This window comes from Corythoichthys intestinalis, chromosome 17, assembly GCF_030265065.1.
Source record: "Corythoichthys intestinalis isolate RoL2023-P3 chromosome 17, ASM3026506v1, whole genome shotgun sequence".
Classification (NCBI taxonomy): domain Eukaryota; kingdom Metazoa; phylum Chordata; class Actinopteri; order Syngnathiformes; family Syngnathidae; genus Corythoichthys; species Corythoichthys intestinalis.
Genome location: NC_080411.1, coordinates 22,730,669 through 22,755,448, shown reverse-complemented (window position 1 = coordinate 22,755,448; position 24,780 = coordinate 22,730,669).

Here is a 24,780-nt window from a genome sequence, read left to right as displayed (position 1 = left end):
CATCCCTCCTCCCGCCACCCAGCAAAGGAGCCATCGTCCCCCCCCCCCGGGACCCAGGGTGGTCCCCTGGGCCATCCGCGCGCCCATCAACCGGCCTTCAGGGATGGCAGGAGGGGACGCATCACCAACCCCACGCCTACACCCACCCCCGCCCGCCCACCCGGGCCACGAGCCACAGCCACAGCCCCCCAACTGGCACGGCACGCCACGGGACCCCCAGCGGTCCACCAAGCCCCAGGCAAGGCAGGGTCCCCCGCCGGTGCAGGCGACACCCCGCTGATACACCGGCGCCCAGTTAGCGACCCGCGACGGAGCGCAGGGCGGATGCCCAGCCAGAGAAGAGAGGGGAAGGCGGAGGCAGGAGGACGCCCAGGAACTGCCACGGGGCGATGCAAGATCGGAGACTCGAGCCCCCAACCCACTCCCGCGGCCGGCAGCCGAGGCAGAGGGGAGGCCACACCCCGGGAGCCACGCCATATAGAAAAAGATTTAAAAACAGTGTCTGCTTTAGCTAAAAGCACCCAAACATTTATTGGTTTGGTGGTTTAACGAGGAAAGCATGCAAACAATGACATAAGGGGGAAAAGTAAGTAAGTGAACCCTCTGCCTAAGGAGACCTAAAAGCAATTGAAACCAATTTTTACCAAACAATTTAAGTCAGGAGTGCTCCCAATCACTGATGATTGGTTTAAAGCTGCCCTGCCCACTACAAAACACATACCTGGTAAGAATTGTCTTGATGAGAAGCATTGTCTGATGTGCATCATGGCTCGGTCAATAGAGCTGTCTGAAGACCTGCGATCAAGGATTGTTGATTTGTATAAAGCTGGGAAAGGATATAAAACCATTTGGAAAAGTCTGGATGTTCATCAATCGAAAGGCAGACAAGTTGTCTCCAAATGGAGAGAGTTTGGCATTGTTGCTTCTCTCCTAAGGAGTGGCCATCCACCAAAGATGACGCCAAGACTTCTGCGCAAAATACTCAGCGAGGTATAAAAGAACCCGAGAGTCTCTGCTAAAGACTTACAGAAATCACTGGCACAGTCCAATATCTCTGTGCACATATCAACTATATATATAAAACTATGGCCAAGAATGGTGTTCATGGGAGGACTCCTCAGAGGAAGCCACTGCGGTCTAAAAAAAAAAAAACATTGGTGCCCATATAATGTTTGCAAAAGGACACTTGGATACTCCACAGAAGTTTTGGCAAAATATTTTGTGGACTGATGAAACCAAAGTTGAATTGTTTGGGAGTAACGCACAATGTCACGTGTGGAGGAAATATGGTACAGCTCACCAACATCAACACCTCATCCCCACCGTGAAGCATGGTGGAGGGAGCATCATGATTTGGGGCTGTTTTGCTACCTCAGGGCCTGGACAACTTGCAATCAGTAATGGAAGAATGAATTCAAAAGTTTATTTCGGATGTTTTGCAGGAAAACCTGAGGCCGTCTGTCAGACAGTTGAAGCTAAAAAGAGGATGGATGCTGCAACAAGACAATGATCAAAAACGCAGAAGTAAATCAACTTCAGAATGGTTTCAGAAGAACAAAATACACATTCTGGCATGGACAAGTCAAAGTCCAGACTTGAACCCCATCGAGATGTTGTGGCATTACCTAAAGACAGCGATTCATGCTAGACATCCCAGGAATCTGACTGAACTACAGCAGTTTTGTCGAGAAGAACGGGCCAAGATTAGTCCTGATCAATGTGCCAGACTGATGCGCACAGGAAGCATCTGGTTGAAGTTATTGCTGCCAAAGGGAGGGGGGTCACAAAATATTAAATGTGATGGTTCACTTCCTTATTTTTCCCCGTTCTCTCGTTGTTTGCATACTATCCTCATTAAAATATGAAAACCTATAAATGTTTGGGTGGTTTTAGTTAAAGCAGACTGTTTTTTCAAATGTGTGATTTTAACAGAAATCAGATCACATTTGATGGTGATTTTATGCACAAATCTGAGAACTTCCAAAAGGTTCAGATACTTTTTCATACCACTGTATTAACATATTGTATACTTCACATATACTGTAATGTACGGTATTAAAATCTATTTACATTATGTACTGTCCTTATGCAGTCATTTTGTAATGCATGGGAGAAACTTGGCACACCTCCTGGATGTCGTGGCCGTCCGCTCATGAGCATGTAGCGAGGATATGATGCTTTCATTTGCAGGTAAAAAATAAATAAATAAATAATTCCCCGAGAGATGTTGGAGGTTTGTAGCCGGCTTTGGGTGCTGTCAAAGCAAGTAAACTGGGGGAAAAGTACCGCTTAATATTACCTCTGAGGTTGTGGAGGTGTTTGGCGGTGCTCCATTTGCGGGCAAAAGTTGTTGAAATTTCTCCGGGAGGTTTTGGAGGTTTGTAGTGGGCTTTGCTTGCTGTAAAATAAAAATAGTTAGGGTAAATAGATAAAAAATAGTTCTGGAGGTGTTTGATAAGATAGAGTGCCCCATTTTCAGGTGAAAAAAAATATATTAGAAAAAAAATGTAAAATTCCCTCGGATGTTGTGGAGGTTTTTGTAGTGGGCTCTGGGTGCTCTCAAAGCTTGTAAAAATGAAACTTTGAGTTTGAGTTGTCGTTGAAATCCTCACGTATGACAAAATAAAGTAAGATAAAAAGCTGGGTGATGGTACGTTGTGCGCAGCCAATCAGCTCACTCTTATTGGCGGTCTCGTTATGCTGGCCATGGTAGGGGCGGCTTCGATGGGGCTCTTTCGTTTTGCCATGTGTCAATCTCGCACCAGGAACCAATCACGGTTCGGATGAGTGACCATTGGTATGTAAAAATCCCCTGCAACATGTACAGTATGTTTTGCTGCAAAACATCTTCTCTCGCTCCTCAAAATGAAACAACGCATATTTTTTTATTAATTTTTGTTTAATTAATACTTTTTAAAACCCCACAAATAGCTGAAACCGCACATTTCGAAGCGCAAATTGGCGAAGGATCTCTCTATATAAGTGTGTGACTTCTTGTTATAATGATAATCATAAGATAGTAATAATCAACATAATGATAATATAATAATTCCATTGTGTCTGGGTCCTCAGGGATGAGTGCATGCTCATTTCTGCGTTTCTAAATTCCTTATGTACTTGCATCAGTTAGAGGTGGAAGTAACAAGCTCTTTTTTCTTTTTTTTTTTTAAATCAATATCATGGACCGTGTGTGTGGTTATAATTAGACCACACCCTCCAAAACAGATTCAAACTCAACCCTAAACAGTCATGTGCTGGACCTTTTGATTTAATGAGAAGTCTTTAAAGCCAAAAGCATGGGTGTGTTGCAGGTATCTGCCATTGTGGTCAACCATTATATACAAAACATGGGAAGAGACTGGCTTCAAGTAATTGTTGCAAGTCTCTCAATGCCAAATGGATTAAATAAGTAGCCAAGCAGAGCAAGCCTTAACCCATTGCATTAAAAAATTCAATAAACAAATCATGTTCGCATATGAGAATGTCATAGACATAATGCATTTTTTTCACTCTATTTCAACATTTTGACACCCACAAACGCAATTACAGATCTAATCTACAGTAATATACTACAATATGTAGATCAGAATTAGTCTTTATTGTCATTGTATAAACAAATTGAACATTGTGAAATGGCGAAATTTGACATGGCACTTCAGGATAACCATACAATAGTTATTTAAAAAGAAAAAATAAGATAGAAAATAAAGAATATTCGGATATATAATAAAATATTTGCACTGGGGTTTTACCTTTCACAGAGATCCTAGTACTCTCCGGAGGTCCCTCGATATATTGTATGAATTGTTCAAGTTGTTTTAAACATTGAAATTGAGTCTTTGTCCCAAATGATCAGTTCCTGGCGACTGTAAATATTATCTGCCAGGCTTGTGTACGACAGGGAGAGTAAAAAAAGAGTCAAAAGTTGTTTTGTATATGTATATATATTCATGGACACACACATATACTGTATATGTATATATATATATATATATATATATATATATATATATATATATATATGTATATATATATATATATATATATATATGTCCATGAATTTCATTAACAACAAAGAGGTGAAACCGATTACCACATGAGTACAGTATCTTCTAAATTGTGTGTGCATGGGCACGATTGCATTGTTGCGTCTGTGTGTATGAGCGTTACTTGTAGCATATTAATGCTTTAACATCGCATTCTTGTTTTTACACAATAACCTGGCAGACTGAACACTTCTCTCAGTTCGCTGTCAGCATGGTTCTTTGTTATACGACTTCAAAACGACAGTCACGTCCCAAGCTCCGAGCGCACTATACTGTGGTCTCTTAGTGTTAGCTGGTAGCACTGTTTGAAAGCCAAACTCTGACAGTTGGGGAGGGAAAAATGAGGCCAAGGATGCTTTGTAGCATCTCCCTTTGTAGCTTCAGCCACTATTCTGCCATGAACAAAGTAACTAAGTGTGGCTGCAGATAACGGAGTGCCACTGTAGAGTTGGCATTAGTGGACCACCAAGAGTCAGGATGTGCAGACAAAAAGGGCATTAAACTTTTAAATAACCAATTAAACAGAGTGCATTGAAATGACATGAGAATTAAGTTGACTTTTTTACCCTTCCAAAACATTGAGTTTTGGATTAAGTCAAAGCACATGGTATTAAATGCAATGACAATTTAAGTACAGTATATGCACATATGTAATATACGGTATGTAGTCTACCATTAGGGAAAAATGGCAAAATCACTATAATAGATAAATGTCACTCTCTAGGAAATACATAAAAAACATTGACAGTTTAATTTCAGGCTAAAACATATTTAGATTTAATGATGGTGATTATTTTTTTCACACTAGTTGGCAGACATTAGGTGAGCTTCCTGGAGAAAGACAGATAACCTGTCAAGTGAGTGATACAAGAACAATTCTAGAGGATGTTGTTAAGACATTAGGCGCCGTGATAATGGACTGAAATGAAACAATTAAAATGCCACATAACCTACTGTTGTTTCAAAGGTGCTGTCTTTTTTCATACTTATCAATGATTTATTTTATCCATCTTTCTTTTAATTTTAAACTTCCATTATTTTAACCATTTCTTTTTTTCTTACCATGATTGTCTGGGTCGATGCCTAGTTGCCAAATTTTTTACGCTATCAAAATGGGTGTGAAAGTAAATAGGAATAACATCTAGATCCATGCTAGGATTTAATGATGTGCAGATTAAATTTAGATGGAGATCCAATTCAAATTAATTGATCAACATACAGTACACATTGGCTATGTTTACATGAAAATTCTTTCTTTAATCTGATCAGCATTCGAATAAATTACACGATCGCATGTACTGTTTCATGGACAATCACTTCCAGTCATTACAAATTATTTGTACATACACAGATCCACCAAATATACCAGAAATAGTAGTATAAGAAAAAGAAGCGACTTCTGTGTCATTAAAACATCGTTTGAATCAATTTCTACTTAAAATATTAGCTTAATTTTGCATATGTTTCCTATTCTTCTACCGTCAGGTTTTTCAACAATTGTAGTTGTTGTAATCTGATTATAAATCGACATAAACCACCACCCTCATTAGGAATTGAATCTTGATCTGAATGGGCTTGATAGAGTTGATTGTGTACATGCATGTACTGTATATTCTAATCAGGTTTTTAATCTGAATAAATCTGCCCAAGTAAACATAGCCATTGACACAAGTGGTAAGGCTCTCAATGGATTCCAACAAAATGACATACAGTATACCAAGAATTAGACAGTAAATTTGCCGTATATCACTAAAGCGAAGCAGAAATGTTCCTTGTTTTGTCATTCAAATGACATAACATTTGAGTTACAATGACTAACCTAACTGAAAAATGGAACAAAACTGATTACCTTCGAGTTAATTGGACTGAGTGTAGCACCATGGAGGAAGCACTTGGCCAACACCATCCTCCTGACATATGGCCAGCATCTCCATGCCTAAAGCTGCCAAAAATAGGGATTACCTTGACAGTGCTACGAGCATTTAGAGTGGATTAGCTCATAACATAACATTATCTCTTAGAAATTGCTTTACAGAGAATAAATCTTGCACTTATGTATATATGCAATAAAAGGACAATACAGTGAACAATAATACTTATGGGGGAACTAAAGTTTCCGTGGATATCATCAAGTTTTACTACACAGCAGTACGAACTACAAATGCATTTCCCCTCAAACATTTGGTGAATACTGCATTGAGTTGAGCACTGCCATCAAATGGAGACACTCACCACCTAGTAACATATACGTAGTTTCCGTATACAATGCAAATATGCATATGGACTGAAAAGACGACAAGCATAAAAGTTATACAATCATAACATAACATTAACAAGCTAAGTACCCTATTTTTCGGACTATACATTGCACCTGAGTATAAGTCGCACCAGCCAAAAAATGTGCAATGAAAAGGAAAAAATACATATATAAGTCGCACCGGAGTATAAGTCGCATTTTTGGGGGGAAATTAATTTGATAGAATCCAGCACCAAAAACAGACATGTCATCTTGAAAGGCAATTTAAAATACAATAGAGAACAACAGACTGAATAGGTGTACGGTATGCTAACATTACATGAGGCTAGAAGTTAGATCAGGCCTAAAAAAATCCTGCCCGACCGGACCGCGGGTATTAAAGCCAGAGGCCGATCAATTAACTTGATTTGCTTGGCCAAGCCCCCAAAAACCCCCCGAAATTTTATGTTTTAGTTGTAGGTACCAACCCGAAAAAAAAACCCAAATTTTATGTTTTATTTGTGAGGACTCAGGAGAAGGAGGAAATGCGGGGATGCGATGTGTGGTTGGGTTTTGTGTGATCACGTTTGTGACGATGCCGGTGCATATATGCATAATGATAACAAATCAAAGCCTGTCTTTTGTAACAAATTCTCCCAGCTAAACAAGACTGTAAGATGGATATTCAATAAACATTTATATCTTTAATATTTGTTTTCTCAATGTTTAAAGAGTCTAGATATTTTTATGATCATTATAAATGCATTTACACAACGAAATAACGCTGGAAAAGTTTGTTAAATATGTTTCTCGTATGAGACCAAAGCGCCACATTAGTTTAAATTCAGTGAAGCCGACACAGGTTTGCGTATTTTCAACAATCAATTTGAATCCTTTCCATATCCCACTCCTACTGCAGTTGTTTGTGTTTCAATTCCTCTGTGTATAGTTTGTTTTTCACTGCTACAGCTGCTCCAGATCGAAAAGGAAATACCATGATGCTCGCGGAGGGGAAGATTGAAAAGAGAGCGGGGCCACTGCGTTCACGTGCGCAGGCATGCACAACACCTTCTCTGTTTTATCCAAATTATTTATTTTAGTTAACACCTATACATCGTTTTAGTATAAATATATGCATATATTTTTATTTAAAAAAAAAGTTAGCGAGAGAGAAGTCGGCCCAATCCGACCGTAAATAATCACACATAAGTCGCTCCAGAGCATAGGGCGCATCATCTGCCAAACTATAAAAAAAAAACTGTGACTTATAGTCCGAAAAATACAGTGTGATTACAATGAATACAATGTGAATTTTAAAAATGGTAATGGAGAAAAAGAAACAGCAAAAAGGGTGCAATAGATTTACCAGATGAATATTGTAAAAAATGTGTATATTAGCTGAAATAGTTGAATAGCCTGCTAGGTACTGGAGCCTATACAATGTCATTTTGGACAGTTGGCAGAGTACACCCTAGACTAGTTCATATTTCAGTTCATTTTTGGAGACAATTCCAATTCTTCAATGAACGTAACGTGTAGTGTTGGGGAAAAAAACAGTGTTTGATGACAACTCAAGCAAAAACACACAAACTTTACATATTTAGGTAGCGGTGAGATTCAAAACCTCAGAACTTTAAGGCAGGCGTGCCAGTCACGAGGCCAGTGGGTGGCCTCATTACCAAAACCATCAATTATGTAATGGTTTAGTGTTAAGCCTTGCCTAAAGGCAAGTATAAAAAAAGTTGCAATGGGTGAAGATTGGGTCAAAATGAAAACATGGACCTAATGATTACCCCCCCACACACACAACCCTGCACGCACGCGCACAAACACATCATTTCGATACAGCACGTCAGTGATTATGCATACACGGCTTAAGAAAATCCATAGAAACTATCCAAACACTTCAAATGCAAATTAAACACTGGAATTTCTAGTGTAGGTTCTTGGGTCAATGCTAAAGTAAATTATCATATACAGTATCTTGAATTGCAACATTGTCAATGTGCTCACCTTAACGATTAGGGAAGGATTTGCAAGTAGTCAACACTTTTCTGACCCTCAGCGATTTAGGGTGGATATTGGACACAGCAAGAGTCTTTAATTAAGGGATTGAGAGGTAACATCGGATCACAGGGAAATAGCTCACCAAAGGACTGGCAGAGAGATGAATGTCCAATGACTCGCCAGAGTTCTTAAATTGATTGCTTGGCAGCAAAAGCGAACGAGAAGTACTTTTAGCAACTTTATGAATAATTGGCAATCAATCAGATATCACACCCTGTTTGCCTTTGTGTGAATCATCTTAATGCTCTCACTTCTACATACAAGAAATAAAATCGTTAAGAAGGTTGTAATGAAAACAACCGGGAGAGGCTTTATGTGGGCGTTTAGAAACAGCATCTTGTTTCTAGGCATACATTAGTTGATCACATATGGAGAAACAAATAACCCCTCATTTTTTTATGATACAAATTTCAACATACTGTACATATTTTTATTCGGGAGCTACACAAAGCAAATTATTGGACGAAACCGAAAACCGAATATCGGAAACACTCGGCCCAAAAAAAAAAAAAAAAAAAAAACGAAATCCGAAAGGCCTGATAATACACATTTATACAATTCGTTTATTTCATTTTTAAAAAATACATATATTTTATTTCACTTTTATATTTTATTTATTTTGCAATTAATGCTCTTTGCCTTTTTTTTAATGATCGGAGGAAGGAAAATATGGTCTCTGCTCACAAGTACGCAAACATGAGGCTCAAGAAATTTTGTTTGAAAGGTGCAGATTCTGAAACCCTTGGGAAGATGCATCCCCGGCGGCAGTGAGTTTTTTGTTGCAAACTCTGAACGGGTCCTGTAGCTGAGGTGCCCGCCGGCATCGTTGTGGTAGCATTCTGTTCAGTGGTTGTCATGGCCGACGAAACCCTGATAAATACGCTTTCTTTTGGGACTCTCAAAAATGGGTCTCACACCTTCAGTTGCTAAGCTAAAAGAGATCTCGATGTACATTTTTGGGGAATTGTTGTTCATAACAACAACAAACAACTATTCAGTTCTCGCCAAAACTAGTAAAGGTCTTTACAAGGCTATTACAATCTCTAGCACTCCTTAAAATAAGATTACCCTATTTTTCGGACTATAAGTCGCATTTTTTTTCATATTTTGGCTGGGGGTGCGACTTATACTTAGGAGCGACTTATGTGTGAAATTAATAACACATCATGATATCATTTCACATGTTATTTTGGTGTTTTGGAGTGACACTGATGATTTGGTAAACTTGTTAGCATGTTCTTTATGCTATAGTTATCTGAATAACTCTTAATAGCTATGGCCACGTTCGCGTTCTGCCTTTGGCAATGTGTGTTCAATTATTGACTTTTTTATATTGAAATGCATGCTTTTGGTTTGTGGCACTTTCACGCCCACGTGGGGGTGCACTCACACTTGTTTACGTGAAGAAGTGCACTCACACGCCAGAAGAAGACGGACAGCTACGTAGCTGTGAGTGAGTGGGCGAGTTAGAGAGAGAGAAACATGGCTGCGAAACTACGTTCATTGTTTATGCTTTTAAAATATCTCGACAGAGGCAACGCCTGTGTGTATCATGTTTTCTGTCTTGTTGTGTGTTTTCCACCCGCGATCGGACACTTTGAGCCAGTTGTGTGGTTGTTTGAACGATGTGCTAATGCTAGCGAACGCATGCTAACCGTTTGTGTCTTTGCTGTGTTCATTCATTCATTCATTTTCCATGCCGCTTTTCCTCACGAGGGTCGCGGAGGTGCTGGAGCCTATCCCAGTAATAGCACCTAATTATCATTTATTTACATTGATGTGAACCTGTTTGGTATCGAGGACGAAATTGATTCAGCAAATTATATGGACGTCCAACATCGTCATTTGGGAGTTTAGCTCGTTGTATTGCCAGGACTGAGCCGTAGCGTCTTGGTGAGGATATGTAACATCATACTGTACACTTATTCAGCATGTTGTTCTCTATTGTATTTTCATATTAAATTGCCCTTCAAGATGACATACCTGTTCTCTGTATTGGATTTTATCAAGTAAATTTCCCCCAAAAATGCGACTCATACTCCGCTGCGACTCATATATGTTTTTTTCCTCTTCGTTGGGCATTTTATGGCTGGTGCGACTTATACTCAGGTGTGACATATAGTCCGAAAAATACGGAACATAATTTTCACACAGAATTGCAACATTGTTCGAATGGAGACGGAACCATGTAAATGCAAACATGAAACTTGTCGGATTCTCGGAACGTCGCCATGTAAACGGCCCCTCAATCTTTTGTTTTGCACTGCAAAAATTGCACAAACTACAAGGAAGTAAGTGTACTAATTGTATTTCAGTATTTATTTTAAACCCTGATTGATAGTTTCGAATGTTAAAAAGGGGGACAGTTATTGCAAAGATTTGAAGATGTTAGGGTTTGACGCCACATAGAACTAATTATTGTGGTAATGTTTTGCAATAGAAAGCATGCCACATTTAATAATTATTACACACATTTTAAATATGATCAAATTGTCTGGATCACAGAAGGGCTCAAATTGTGTTATGCAAATCTGCAGTGGGTGTGTGACAATGTGCATATCCAATCTGTGGTTCTGACAATAAGAGCTACAAATAGGGAGAAACAGTCAGTGATTGGTAGGTGAAAACCACGGACCACATACAAGGAGATGAAGTGTGAATGCTTTTGTGACGTGTGTCGATGAACAGAACATTTTGATGTTGGCAATGTGTGAACAAACATTACACTGCTGTGAGGAGTATCATGAAGACATTGCATACACTAGGTTATAAATGGTGACAGAGAGAACGGTATCAATTATGGTATTCAGGCAGCAAATACTTAAAAGTAGCAGTCTTTAGAGAGCCTAACTTCTATTGTGTTTAATCAGGTGTCAAGCAGACACTGGTATGTGCTCATTATTTTGCATCAGCTTTGAAGACCAAGAGAACCACCAGGAAGAGCTAGAAAGAGAAGTATGTTTTTATACAAGACATTTTTCCTGTTAATGAATTCTTCTGAGTATTTAGTTTACCCCCAGTGCAAACTGAACCAGCCTCTGAATATGGTATTACTAGGTTGTATTGGAAATGTCGTTTTGCAGTAGAGCCGTTCTATGCACTGTTCTGTTAAATTTTTAACAGTTTGGTCTTCTTCATCTTTTTTTTCCGAATTTTTATCACTATTTGTTTCACTATTTGTTTATCTCACCTTGATTTTCTTTTTCTGACCAAATAAATGGTCAGGTATGTTAGATACAGGTAATACGCATTTATATGTACAAAAAAAGGGAGAAACAATTGCTTAACAATTAGACAGAAATTAGGGACTCTTAACTTTTTGTAATTTGATTACCATATTCTTATCCAATATAAGTATTTTCTGAGCAACATTGAGTTACACTTAATTCAATCCCAAAATGGGGAACACCCCACAGTTTAAAAGTTGGGGTAAAAAAGATAGAAAACCATCTGCGCAAAACATGAGTCAGAACATGAAATGCACATTTACCTGTTATGTTACTGTTGAACAATGATTCATACAAACTATCACAAGATACATGATTGCAATTGCCATGCATAGCTCAGTGGTTAGACATTGTGTGACGATTGGCCGGACAATCTGGGATACTGTACTCACATTTGATTGGATAAAATATTAGTAGCATTCAAAAATGTCTGACAATGGCTATTCGTCTACATCCGGGAAATATTGGCTTTTGTTCACGTTTTTCCTCCTTTATTACACATTGGAAAAAAATTCTTTATTTGCACTTATTAAACAAGATTCTTTCTACTGAGATACACTTCATTAATCAATCCCTTTAAGAAATATACAATTTTAATCCATACAATTACCATTACTATAATTAGATGTGTTTTAGTATGAATGATAAAGTTGTAACAAATCAAGGATGATTTCTTTTTTTAATTATTATTTTTTTTGCAATAAGTTTTCCATTTTAAGGGTCTGCGTATGCTCTACAGTATTTAATATCTCAGTATCCACTGGGCACAAAAACAGTTAGCGCATCCAGCGATAGTGTTACTGTAAGCCTTAAGACAAAAATGTATAACATTACATTTGTCTCAAACACAACCCTGTTGACAGTCTGCTGTATTCCAAGCCTCTTGGAGCACACACACGAACTGTATATTGTTTCTCCTGGGTCACATCCCAGTAGTAGAATGCTCTCATCTTTATCTGCCAACACTGCACAAATATACAAAGGGTGTCTGCAGGTGAGGGTACATGTGTCTTGTTGAGAATGTGGATTGCATTTGAATGAAAGCCTGGTCCTCCCTGGGGTAAGCTGGAGCTCACAGACTATTCTAGCTGAGGCATCCCTTTATCTATACAGATGGAGGAGCTTGTGGTACATAATATCGTGCCAAAGCATGGTCAGAGCCTCGTCATCCATGGGAATTATGTGCTGCAGTCCAAAATAAATTCCAGACATATATGTTAATGGACATAAAAGGAAAATGTGTAGATGGTCAAATATAGAGTGAAATTAATTATATATATATTTTGTATGATATTTTCATTCAATTTTAAGCTATTAAATGAACACTTAATAATTCTTTTATGCGATTTCTGAATGAAAAAACAAAACAAAAAAGAAAAAACATGAAACGCAGACATCACTCAAGAAACACTCATTAAGCAATACTGTCGATACTTACATGTATCCAATAACCCTTTTATAGAAGGTTTTTTTTTGTGTAACCTATTTATGCAAGGCCATGTAAACAAGTTTAAAAAAAACAGTATGTGCATGTTTTCTGTTTTTTAGAAACCCAATTATTTCGCCCTGGGTTAAGACTTTTTCAAGCCAAATATCTAACTTTTTATCAGGATGGCTCCTTTGAAAGGAACATTTTTAAGCATCATCGATTCACAAGGAATCTTGGTCCTTTGAGTACAGGAAATAGTTGTTTTTTCAAAACATGGCAAAAAAATGCTTTTGGAATGAGGACGAAACTGATAACTTCATTAATGTAGTGAAATATTTAAAAATGAAGTCTTGTATCGGCAGTAGAAAGAACTGGGATTTACAGCGGGATTTACAAAAATGACGAAAGTAAAATTACGATTAAGGTGGGTTCGTTGAATGTGAAAAATTATATGAATTTTGTAGTCACGTTCTCTGTGCATGATAGCTATAGTTAAAAAAAAAAAAAAAAAAAAAAAAGAGGCTTCCTCCTGGGGGTGACTTTGATGTAGAGTGCGGCGTATGGTCTTAGCACTAACAGGCTGACCCCCCACCTCTTCAATCTCTGCAGCAATGCTGACAGCACTCCTGTTACGAGTCACATGACATTTTGGAAGGAAAATGACAAGCAGTACTCAATTTGGACATTTAGGGATGTACGTGGTTTCGAAGGGGTGTACACACATTTGTTGCCAAGGGTTTAGATATATATATATATATATTTTGAGTTATTTTGAGGGGAAAATAAATTAACTCTATTATATAAACTGCACACAGACTACTTTTTATTGTGTCAAAGTGTCATTTTGTCAGTGTTGTCCCATAAAAAGATATACTTAAATATCTGCAAAATGCAAGGGGTGTACTCACTTTTGTGATACACTGTAAATGATCAGACGTTGCACAGTAACTATACAGCAACAGCTCATAAGACAATCATCATGAGAAAAAAAATCTTGCCCTGGACTCTGCTTTCAATTTATTGAAGGCTGTGTTGCTTTCCAATCAAAAGCATGCATCTGCTTTTGAATGTGAATATGCATATATTAAATTTGCTTTTCAGTATCTTCTTCAAACACCTCCTGATGAGACTCAGTTTGAGTGCACACTACTCGCTTCATCTAATTAAAAATCCCACTTAGATGTGTGCAATGATACTGGAACATTTGGACTGTTCTAGTCTGTTCATGTATCACCCACTTTATTTTGTACGCTGTTGCACGGCACTCTTCTCAATTATGTATGCTATCACTTCATAACAGGACACAAATTACTGCAAGGTTAACAGTGTAGCTTACGTTGAGTCCCCCTGTTTATTTATATTATCTGTTCTCTCTTAAAATTGGCAGGAATAACAATTGCATTTCATAGATGTGCACGTGTCTATGACTGACCAGACCTTGGATTTTGACAAGGTGGATGATTTTGAGTAAATTAGACTATTTAATATACAGTGGGGCAAATAAGTATTTACTCAACCACCAATTGTGCAAGTTCTCCTACTTGAAAAGATTAGAGAGGCCTGTAATTGTCAACAAGGGTAAACCTCAACCATGAGAGCCTGAATGTGAAAAAAAAAAAAAAAACAGAAAATCACATTGTTTGATTTTTAACTAATTTATTTCCAAATTAGAGTGGAAAATAAGTTTTTGGTCACCAACAAACAAGCACGATTTCTGGCTGTCAAAGAGGTCTAACTTCTTCTAACGAGGTCTAACAAGGTCTAACGAGGCTCCACTCGTTACCTGTTTTAATGGCACCGGTTTTAACTCATTATCGGTATAAAAGACATCTGTCCACAATCTCAGTCAGTCACACTCCAAACTCCACTATGGCCAAGACTAAAGACTTGTCGAAGGACACCAAAGACAAAATTGTAGACCTGCACCAGGCTGGGAAGACTGAATCTGCAATACGTAAAATGCTTGGTGCAAAGAAATCAACTGTGGGAGCAATTATTAGAAAATGGAAGACATACAAAACCATTGATAATCTCCCTTAATCTGGGCCTCCATGCAAGATCTCATCCCGTGGCGTCAAAATGATAACAAGAACGGTGAGCAAAAATCCCAGAACCACACAGGGGGACCTAGTGAATGACCTACAGAGAGCTGGGACCACAGTAACAAAGGCTACTATCAGTAACACAATGCGCCGCCAGGGACTCAAATCCTGCACTGCCTGACATGTCCCCCTGCTAACGAAAGTACACATCCAGTTCCGTCTGCGGTTCGCTAGAGAACATTTGGATGATCCAGAAAATGACTGGGAGAATGTATTATGATCAGATGAAAGAAGGAGCGGAGGAGGAGAAAGAATACTGAATTGCATCCGAAGAACACCATACCCACTGTGAAGCATGGGGGTTGGAAACATCATGCTTAGGGGCTGTTTTTCTGCAAAGGGACCAGGACAACTGATTTGTGTAAAGGAAATAATGAATGGGGCCATGTATCGAGAGATTTTGAGTGAAAATCTCCTTCCATCAGCAAGGGCATTGAAGATCAGACGTGGCTGGGTCTTTCAGCATGACAATGATCCCAAACACACAGCCAGGGCAACAAAGGAGTGGCTTCGTAAGAAGGATTTCAAGGTCCTGGAGTGGCCTAGCCAGTCTCCAGATCTCAATCCCATAGAAAATCTGTGGAGGGAGTTGAAAGTCCGTGTTGCCCACCAACAGCCCCAAAACATCACTACTATAGAGGAGATCTGCATAGAGGAATGGGCCAAAATACCAGCAACAGTGTGTGAAAAGCTGGTGAAGAGTTACAGAAAACGTTTGGCCTCCGTTATTGCCAACAAAGGGTACATAACAAAGTATTGAGATTAACTTTTGCTATTGACCAAATACTTATTTTCCACCATGATTTGTAGATAAATTCTGTAAAAATCAAACAATGTGATTTTCTGAGTTTTTTTTGTTTTTTTTTCCACATTCTGTCTTTCATGGTTGAGGTTTACCCATGTTGACAATTACAGGCCTCTCTAATATTTTCAAGTAGGAGAACTTGCACAATTAGTGGTTGACTGAATACTTATTTGCCCCACTGTATAAGGTCGCATTTGATGTTAATTAGTGACACACAGCAAGTGCAGGGTTAATTTTTCCATGGAAAGCCACATCCCATCCGTGTTGTGTCCAAAACAAGTGCACTACACCAGAATACTCATTGTCAAATGCAGTAGTTTAATGAATCCTACTGCAGCTATCATCATGCTCAAGCCTATTGTTAGTGTGCCACACATTTCAACAAAATGCCAAAGTAAAAACAAAATACATGCAGCAGTTCAGGTAATCCTATGATCCTAGTGAGCTGGTCTGTTGAGGATTTAAATCTTACTTTGTATTTTGTCATCTGTGGCAATGTTCTCTCTTATGTGGTGCAGGTAATTTGTGAACGTATAAATATGATTTAGGTAGTAAAATAAGATAATTTGAACAGTTTCCATGATTTATCTCTCTGTGTCTCGTGAGTTCACAATTAAATATGGTGTGGTGTGAAACTGGCACAACCACATAGTGCTGAGTACAATTTAGTTTGCCAACTGAGAGACCTGCCATCTGTTCTATTAGAATGATAGTCAATTCAGTTAGCCATAGGTACTTCTGCACGTTCTCTTTTAGTTTTTAACATGGGAAATCAACTTTATTCTTCTGTTTATACATAAGTCTATTTCAAATAAAGTTTTTCGGCAGCCTAAATCCATCTGAGAATTTACAGTAACGTGGGGACTGGTGCAGCATTTAGAAAAAGTCTTTGTGGTGTCCGCAAGCAGGTGTATTCCTAAACCTTTTCATTTGATGCAATGTAAAACACAAGCCAACCACTAGACCTGCCAAGCAGTCACGCGGGAAGCAAACACCAGGGATGTCAGTAGAGTGAAAATAAGCAAGCATAGCAAACAAAACAAACTAAATTAGCGCTCTTGTTCAAAATTCCTTGGTTCATCTCAATCTAGTTGTCCTATTTATTAGGGGTATGACAATATATCAATATGGTGATATATTTCGATTCCTTGAATCCCAATGAGTTCTAGAGATGCTTCTACCAAAAATCGATATATCATGTTAAAATGGTGCCAATGTTAAAAAAGGAACCAACAGGCTGTTTCCGAAATTTTCCACTACAAAAGTATCTATGTTTAGAAACAGAACAGACAGATAGAGAGTGAGTGACAGACGGATAAACATACTTTATTTGTGATTCTGGTATGCACAAGTGAATACAGAATAAAATGGTGCATTTTAGACGCAGTTTAGTTGAGAATAAAGCAATAAAAATATGAATAATTTAATAAAATGCGAATGCAAATAATCTAGGAAATGGAGAACTGTACAACAGTGCAATAGAAATGTGCAAAACGAGTAAGTACAGTCTGTATCACTGTCTGTACTGCCTTTGGAGAAACAAACAAAAGAGATAGTTACCACGCACTTCAATTGGCACTGTCAGTCAAATCTGTACAATTGTTGTGTCATGGTTGATTTCTAAGGACCCTTGTCTTTGGAAGACTATTGAGATCTGGAGAGTGGATAAAATGTTACAGTATATGCCGAGTCACTTGAAGAAGTCATGAAAGGAGAACGCCAGTCAGATTCCATGTCAGCTTCAACAGCACAGATTCGCAGTGTTGTTAATGACGGCGTTTGAATATAACGTTGTTATTTTCTTCAGTAGTGAGTAATCTAATTAATTACTTTCCTCATCTTGGCAACATCGTTACCGTTACTGAGGCCGGAAAGGCGTGTGTTACTATGTTGGTTAACTGACGCGAGAAAAGTCTGAGAAAGACGGACTCACGGAGACGAGAGAGCAGAGCAGGAGTGGGCAGGAAGCAAGGGAGGGTGGCGCCGTTGCAAACGCGATGCTACTATGCTAGGTGGCTCCAATAATACCTGACTGTAGCCGATAGCCTACAAACTACGCCCACATGATGCTTCGGTAGATATCACATATACACAGAACTAGATGCAAATGACGAACACGGCTGCATTAGCAACATTTACTATAAAGAACTAGATGCGTTAGTAAACAGCCGCCATCTTAAAATAGTAGACCTCTCAGGAAGGCTATGTTGGGGAGAACCTTCCTAGCGAACTTAAGTAACTTTTTATCTAAAATGCTCCTAAATCAGCAAAATCTTGACTTAAATCTATCTTTAAATGATGAAATAGTTTTAAAACGTGCACATGTCAAATGTAGACAGAAGGGAACTAATGCAATAATGGGAGCAATTTTAACAACTTTAACGGTTGATTCACAACATTAAATGACTTCCACACATAGCAAAGTTTACTATCTAGTTACCGCAATATCCACAATACCACTGTGTCTAGTTAAATTTAGGGTAAAGAATTGTGCTAGGGCAAATTGTCCCCAAAAAAACTTTAAACTTCACATTGTGGGACCTGTTTTAAAAAAAAAAAAAAAAACATGAAAATTATCACCAGTTACTTTGCCAAGTAACTAATTACTCTTACATTCAGGTAACTGAGTTACTAACGCAATTACTTTATGGGAGAAGTAATTTGTAACTGTAATTAATTACTTTTTTAAAGTAGGGCTGTCAAACGATTAAAAAGTTTTGAATGAGTTAATCACAGCTTAAAAATTAATTAATCCTAATTAATCGGAATTCAAACCATCTATAAAATATGCCATATTTTTCTGTAAATTATTGTTGGAATGGAAAGATAAGACACAAGACGGATATATACATTCAACATACTGTACATAAGTACTGTATTTGTTTATTATAACAATAAATCAACAAGATGGCATTAACATTATTAACATTCTGTTAAAGCAATCCATGGATAGAAAGACTTGCAGTTCTTAAAAGATAAATGTTAGTACAAGTTATAGAAATTTTATATTAAAAACCCTCAATGTTTTCGTTTTAATAAAATTTGTAAAATTTTCAATCAAAAAATAAACTAGTAGCTCGCCATTGTTGATGTCAATAAATACACAATGCTCATGGTGCTGAAACCCATAAAATCAGTCGTATCCAAGCGCCAGCAGAGGGTGACCAAACACCAAAAAACACAAGTAACAAGTGGACATTACACTGTGCTGTTTTTAATCTGTTTGAGCGGGGCATGTGCGTTAAATGTGTCAAATATTTTAACATGATTAATTTAAAAAATTATTTACCGCACGTTAATGCGATCATTTTGGCAGCCCTATTTTAAAGTAAGATTAACAACACTGCAGGTTCGCCGTGTGACAACAGGAAAAGATCCCAGATGAAATGATCGACGGCACCGTTGTCTTATTTCTGATTTTGCCATGAGAGATTCATAACGAGACATTGTTAATTCACATTATTTGTAAAAGGCGAAAAAGCCTTAGTATACGTAGCCTACAGAACTCTGGCAACCTGGACAAAGACAAAGAACTGATGTCGTAACTGGCTGATTGGTGGAGGGCGGGACATCCATTATAAACAGAGAATCAAAACAACAACAGCTAAAAAAGGCTAACTTTCAAAATGGGAAAATCTAGGCTTAACCATTGAGAACTGTATCAGAAGTATTTCCAAAAAACGTCCTTCTTTTTTGTCTATTGAAATAATTTGCCATTTAATAAATGATTGAATAGCAGTTCTTACATAAGGTTCCTTTAGATCACATTTTCATCGATGGTGGTCGTCATCAGAGTATTCTTCACGTTTTTAGAATGTAAAACATTTTAAGTCACTGAAATGTTCATTAAAAACAATCTTCAGGCTGGGAGTGGGTGACAACAGAAAGGGTTTCTCCAGCTCTTTATTGGTCGATAATCTCACCACACGGAGAATGTTATCTTTTTCTTTCTTTTTTTAAACGTAAAATAAGATTTTTTTTTTTTTTTTTTTTTTACCCAGCTTTGTGCATGTCAGTCAGTCGTTTTTTTTTTTTTTTTTTTCTTCTTCTTTGAGGTACTGCGACCTGCTTGTGTTTAAGAGGTGTATTTCTCCTCAGTGGTGTCTTTAAGCTTCAAAAACCTTTTGGAAAATGAGGGTAGGCTTGTTGCTATTCCTGAGAGTTGTACATTTTTCATATTTCATATTCAGTTACATTGTGTAACTTATTTTAAGATTTCTATTCAGTTTTATTTTCTTCAACACGGCTACCCCAGTCCCCTACTTTATCGCTATTAATTTGGCTCTGTTCAAGTCCCCATATCTGCTGCTTAATGGTTCACCAAATAATTCCATTAGTCTTTTGATAGTTAAATATTAACAGACTGATATGAAGGTTTTGAGTTGAAATAAGTGATAAAGTAGTACAGTAGCTTTTGGAGTGCTGAATGAACATTAATTATGCAATAGTATCTTGACAGATATATTCATTATTCTATGACACTGGAAAGTCTCAGTGGTTCTTAATTAGTCTCCCGCTCGCATTGTAATTCTTTCTCTCTTTTGTGTGTGTTGGGGTTGTCTTTTCTGTTGAACATCAGTTCTTTCAGTTGTACTTTGGGAAATTAAAGCCTCTTGAAGCAATCTTCATTCCTCATGCAAACACAGCATCTGTGGTTTTTGGCAGCCCGATCGCTGTATGCACTCACCCAGCTCCGAGGCTACCTTTATCAGACCACTTAGAAATAAAAGGTGTCCAAAATAGATAGTACATGTTCCACATGCAGAAGATCCCGCAGTATCGCTGTTTCTCAAGTCATGTTGAGGTGAGTCTGCACATATATTGGACGGGAATTATTAACCTGACCTGAGATGATTTAGAAAAGGTATTGTTTTTAATCATCACGTTTGATGCAGACATGGTGTGCATTTGAACTCGGAACAAAATGAGGGAGCAAGAGCCTGCCTCTATTGAAAAAAGTCAAACATAAAGCTACAAAAACATGATTAAAACTTAGGTCATTGGTAGAACAAGGATTTATATACACTATCTGGCTTTAACCCATTGATTTTTTTTTTCTTTTTCTGACTCAGTTCCCCTGATTTAATATCAACAGCAGGGTGAAGTTCATGACTTCTATGGCTCTTTTTATATTTCATTTTTAAGCAAAAGAAAACTTTTTTTTTTCACATGTAATTTTGATGTCACATGTAAAGGTTGCCTAAGTGTACGAGAGAAGGCCTGACAAGGGTTAGTAAGTAATTAATTACCCAGATAGCAGACCGACATTGAATAAACGTTGATTTTCCATCAAAATCAGTATGGTTGACATCGAAATTTTCGAAAACAAACGATGGTGAATCATTGTTGCGAATTGATATGACATGGCAGTGACGTTGAAACAACGTTGTTCTATGGTTTGTCAGGCAATGGTTGGGTTAACATTGTTTTATAGTTGATTAACTAATGTTGACAGATAGTTGATTTGTGATTGACTGGGAAATATGATTGAAAAGTCATCAAATAATGGATGAGCGGGAGTTTTGGTCAAAAAATACAGACAAAAGACAGCGACTCACCTCGAACGAACTCCACTTGAAATGCCTCATTTAAGGGTAGCTATATTTGAAGGTAAGCCTGTTGCCCTTTTTCAGAGCCTTAAACAACAATGATGTTTTATGGTAGAAAGAACCATTTTTGTCATTGTTACTTGTATATACAACCCTTTGCCTGACACAATGTGAAAAAGTTGCCAAAATTGTAAGAAACTATGCATTTGCTACGATTTGCATTCCAGCGAAAACCTACTTAGCTTGGATGTTAGCTAAGTAGAAGTTCAGGCAAACTACCGTCCGTCCATCCATCCATCCATCCATCCATCCATCCAAGTTCAGGCAAACTACCGTATTGGCCCGAATATAAGACGGCCCTGATTATAAGACGACCCCCTCTTTTTCAAGACTCAAGTTTGAAAAAATACTTTTTAAACACCAAATTTTTATACAGAAAATAATTACAGTACATCTGAAACATGATTGTAACACTATTTTGAGAGAAAAAGCATGTTATTTTGCCTCATTCAAATCTTAATATCTTAACATTTAAATATGTAAACTAAAGTGCAATCACATTCGTAAATGAATGGCTTCTGGTTTTTGAAATGTAAATAAACCAATCTATTGTGATAAAAAAAACAACATTGCAATAACTGCATTAACCATCAAAGTGAAGTCTAACTGTAACTGCAGTCTTGAAACAAATCTGAATAAGGAAAAACATTGTAATAAAATAATGCAAACTGGTTAAACTTGAGAGTAGCTGAGATCTGTCATGACAGAACATCACTTCAATGATATCTGGCGCCATCTAGCGTCGTGAATGGGTATAATGTCTAGACCACGAATATAAGACGACCCCCACTTTTTCAGTCTTATTTCAATGCAAAAAACACTGTCTTATATTCAGGCCAGTATGGTAAATTCCTTTTTCAATTCAAGTGCAAAAATCGCTAGATATTACACAATCGTGCCTAGTCTAAATCAATTTATTGAACACCAAAACAGTGCGGGCATTTTTCCATCATAGCTAGCTCCATTCCGACATGTAGTCCTAATTCGGTTTGAGATTGGTTGAGAAACTCACTTCACCACAAAATACTAAAGAATGTTAAACTAACGAATGATATCTGCTTGAAATCTTGATATGAATTAACTGTGAATGTCGTTTTATTTGTATTCTTCAGATTCACTGAAAAGGCAGATGGGGGTGGGCGTGTCAAAATATGCATTCACTGCTGATTTGCAGAAGTGGCTGCGCTATGACCTAGACCGTGTTGGTGCAGCGAAGTTCGTCAGACTAAAGAGGAGGCTTAAAACTGAAATATATTTACTCAGCATTATTAAAAATAATTTGAAATCTAGACAAGTTTTTATTTTTATCATTTATTTAGTAATATATTTTATCAGTTAGCCTAGCTGTTTCTTCTGTCTGTAAATAAAGCAGGACCTCTAAATAAAGGTGTATTTGAAAGCAATAATTGCATCATGGTTGAAAATGAAGGAAAACCTAACATTGATTCAGCGTTGTTCCAATATTATTAATAATCTAAATGATGCTTAGGTTTTGTATGGAGTTCAATGTTGAAACAACATTAATTGAAGGTGCAAAAGTGATGACGAATCAACGTCGGGTGTCAAGGTTAATTCTACGATATAAGATCGACAATGTGAATGTAGATCCAACATATTTTCAACGTCGGTCTGCTATCTGGGTATGGAAATCAAGTTTCCATATTCCGTCAATCCTCATGGTTTCATTTTGCTGGAGAGCAAGAAAAAAATAATGAGTTATGATGGTAAACAATACACATTGATATGATGTACCCACAAGCAGAGTAAATATGCTAAATACTGAATTATTAGCACTGTTGCAGCACCATTCTTTGTGATCAAGAATTGATGTAATTCTTGCTATTTACATTTGGAATGGGTGTACAGCATAATATGATGCCTCAACTGTTAAACTCACCACAATCAGTTCATGTTTGTGTGAGTGTATGTGTGTATAAAATATAGAACTCGTATGTTTGCAAGTCCCAGTGTTTCAGCAGTCTTGCACTCAGTATGTTAATGATGCCAATTAAAGGGAACCAGCTTTAATTACTGCTGCCCCAATTATCTGGGGCCCTTGGTAGAGCTGCTGTCTTAGTGGCAGTGCAACAAACAGACAAGACAAACCTATTAATGTCTTCCTTGTGCATAACATGTGGTCAACATTCACCCCGATTATGAGGGCAGTTCTTATGAGCTGTTACGACATAATGTGCTTTTTTCATATTAATATTAGAGTAACAGTGCCCCCCCAACTATGACACCATAGTAGTGTAGTACAGATATGATCAAACTAATCTACATTTGAATACGAAATGCCATGGTAGATGATTGAATTTGATAATGTAACAAATCTATAAGAAATTAATAAGTAACTTGACTGTTAATTTGGGCTGTCAAAATTATCCCGTTAACGCGCGGTAATTAATTTTTAAAATTAATCACGTTAAAATATTTGACGCAATTAACGCACATGTCCCGCTCAGACAGTATTCTGCCTTTTGGTAAGTTTTACAGCAAGGCTTTTTGTGCTAACAGCGAACTCTTGTGGTCGCTTTGCGACATGGTTTATTTTTTTCTTGCCAGTTCAATATGGCTGCACGACGTCTCGGGCTGACGCCTACGTTGTAATGTTGTGCTTATATGATCCTTGGACAAGATTTGTCCGTAAGTATGGTTGTTGTAAAGAATGTACATATTATGTTAGTAAGCGAAATGTTCTATTTTTTGTATGAGACGCTTTTTGTTTATGTTTAGTGAACCTGTATAGCGTGCTAAGCTAACGTTGTTGCTAATGCAATGCTTGTGTACTTTTTTTTTTTTTTGTAGTTTTATGACGGTCTAAAGAGGACAATGGTTGGAGGCTATTTTATTAATAAATCAGATGAAAAAGGAAGAAGTCTGATTATTAAGGCGTCGTTCACTAGCTGTCTAGGTTTGGAAAAAGTAGACGCTTCGGAGTGAGGACAGCATAGACAGATTTAAATGACAGTAGAGCGAAATGCCCACTACAGTCCTTATGTACCGTGTGTTGAATGTACAGTGTATATATCCATCTTGTGTCTTATCTTTTCATTCCAACAATTTATTTTACAGAATATATATATAATTTACAGAAAAATATGGCATATTTTATAGATGGTTTGAATTGCGATTAATTGCGATTAATTACGATTAATGAATTTTTAAGCTGTAATTAACTCGATTAAAAATTTTAATCGTTTGACAGCCCTACTGTTAATGTATTATATGGAATGAGTATGTCATTATTGCCAAAAGA